Source organism: Bison bison, unplaced genomic scaffold (genome assembly GCF_000754665.1).
Source record: "Bison bison bison isolate TAMUID 2011002044 unplaced genomic scaffold, Bison_UMD1.0 scf7180017864180, whole genome shotgun sequence".
NCBI classification, from domain to species: Eukaryota; Metazoa; Chordata; class Mammalia; order Artiodactyla; family Bovidae; genus Bison; species Bison bison.
In genome coordinates this window covers 3,418,448-3,421,365 of record NW_011494752.1, presented here as the reverse complement: position 1 = coordinate 3,421,365, position 2,918 = coordinate 3,418,448, and positions in this window count along the sequence as shown.

The following is a 2,918-nucleotide window of genomic DNA, read 5'->3' as shown; positions in this document are numbered from 1 at the left end:
GTTGGCCCCGCCGCCCCCGCTGCTGCCGCCTCCCCCGCCTCCGTGGATTGCATTACCGGGTGTTGCAGTGAGGCTTGGGGGGCCGCTGTGGGGCGTGGATCTCCCTGTGCATGGATTCGGGGGGACAGCTGCGTTGCCGTCTGCTCTGGGGACCAGCAGCGAGGCCGCACCTCGTGCCTTGTGGTCAGGGGGTGCAGTGCAGAAGCTGGGCGACCATTTCTTTAGCTGGGGGAGGGGCGCGCTTTGGTGGAGGTGGGGGCGGGTGAGACAGAAAGGCCTTGGCTTCCCCCGCCCCTCCGCCGCCAGACCGCCGCTGGCACCCAATGAGCTCTAGCGCTTACCCGCCCTCCAATCAGCGCTCTGGTTGGTGAGAGCCTGATCCTGACGCCACTTTGGCGGGAGAAACAAGCGTGTCTGAACGAGTAGGCGGTGCGGCGCGGGGGTTGGGGGGAACCTTGCCCAATGGTTAACATTCTCTCTCTTTCCATAGAAGCTGGATTGTGTCATGGTATGTCATAGTATACTTTAGCAATTCCAGGTCTCGAAACTTATGATCTGATTTCTATGAAATAAGGAATGTTTACCTTTAGAGCGGAAAACCACATAATTATATCTCAAAGATAAAATATTGGAAACTGTATCACAAATTCTAGCAGTCCTGGCTGGACCACTTCTAATTGTATTCCGAAGTAGATGATTTTGTTTTCCTACCACTTTTCCTTTGCACTTTCAGTGACTGGCTTATTATGAATGTCTGATTTAAGAGATGAGCTTACTTTAAGAGCAACAAGTGCAGAGATCTTTTAAACGGGCACATTTTACCCGAAAGGCTTATCCTTCCAAGCACTTTTTTAAATTAACTTTTTTTTAAATCTTAGAAATTACTTCCTAAGCAAGGAAGCCAGCTTCAGAAACCTGTTCTCAGGCCCACACACCCAGGTCTAGATGCTACAGCCTCCTCCTGTCCCAGACACTGTTAATGTTACTGCTTCACGTCCATCAAATAGAAACAACCTTTTAGTTGCATCTCATCTCAGAGCAGTTTTCTCTCAGCAAGAACTACTGATGAATTTGGTGACAGAGGCCTGCAAAAGATAGTAAAAGTGGCTTGAGCAAGATAAATCAGATGAAAACTTCCACAGGTTTTTCTCTAATTTCAATTATCCTTTCCAGTTAACCCATTATCAAGTACTACTCAGGAGATTTTTTTACTTTGTTAAAATTTTTTTGATTGGATTTTTTAAAAGCTGAATAAACAAAAAGTATTCAAAAGTTAAAAATGTATTACACATACACATGGTGCTTTTTATCAAAGAAATTTATTTGCATGTAAATAAACACATTTTTGTAATGTTTTGGGAAAAAAATCCCACAGATTTTTATCTACTTTCAAAAAAATGAAAAACCCCAAAGTATTTACAGAACGGCCATATGCACAGAAAATCAAATTTGAAAGTTTTTTTAGAAAAGACCCTCCCCAACTGCTCCTGATGTACATTTTTAAAACACAAAATTTACAGCTCAGTTTTTCTACAACTGAGCATGTTTCCCAACCTAGCTTCTGAGATGTTAGGTACTTCCTACCCCTCAAAAAAACTTAAGGGTAGAAATAAAGAGGGAGGGAGATTTAGGGATAAAAGGTTAAAAAAATGAGACTGCCAAGGGATTGTGAATGAGTTTCCTATACTGGAATCTGCTTTAAGTGACTCAACTGGATACTATGACTCACTGGCTCCCTGGAAGGCTTCTTTTCAGAATTCATGATAGTGCTGCCCTGTATTTTCAGACCTAGGCCTTAAGGAAAATCCTTCCAAGAGCCACCAACCTCAAGCCTAGTTTTGGCAATTATATCATTTCATTTCACGCCTCCCCCCATACTTTTTAAAATAAACTGATTTTTTGAACCTGGAATCTTCATGTACATCAGAGCAGGTTTTGACCAAGAACCCCTAACATGAAGCCAAAAGACAGAAGAGGAATCAGGTCAAACTAAGAATACATAAGACACCAGCAGCAGAAGATAGGTAGAAGTTGACTTCATGTCCTTGTCGTCTTTTGAAACAGAAGAATGAGTACACCTAGACAGGAGGGAGGTGTCCCAGGCTTGGTTTATTCTGCCTCTTCTCCTCCACCCTGTGGAGAAATGCAGTGCTCCCTGGTTCTCAGGCAGGGTGAAGCAGTTTAGCCCCGGCTCCCTGTTAAGCAAGTTCAGATGCTGGGTCAGTGTGTGGGGTGTGCCCATCGACAATTCAGGGGCTTATCCTTCATCCAGATCCTAACTCGGAATTCTTTGATCTGGGATGAAGACAGAAAGAGAGAAAAAGCTTCCCAGTTTACTCATTTTGGTATTTGTTGGCTCTACTTGGGGGAGCTGAGCCCCTGATATTATGCAGTACATTCCCCATACTTTCCCCACCCAAACTTAAAAACCATTTTAACTTTTTTTTTTTTTCCTGCAGAAACCAATGGGATAAGATTCAAAACTAGGTGAGAAACTTGTGAGAAATCCAACCTGGTTGTATGTCTGAGAGGCTGCTACTGTATCAGCATCACAAGATAAAGCACTCTGGTATCACCTTGCCCATGTCCTCCTTAGTGTCACCCAAGACATTTGACTCTGATACGGTAACCGATAACTTTTCTTGCTCCACTTTGCAATGTTTCGTTTCCTACTTCTTATTACCTTGGGACACAAAAGTGGCAGAGTTGTTGAGAGCTGATGACCAGAAAAGGGAGAACACTAAAGGAAATCAGAGACAGTCAGGAAAGAAAGCCAAAGCTGATTTTCCAACTCTATGCTAACTCCAACCTGCAGAAAGAGCTGAATATAGAAATCTTCTTCAGTATCTGATGAAGTCACTCCATTTATGACACACACACACACACACACACACACACACACACACAAATGAATCACC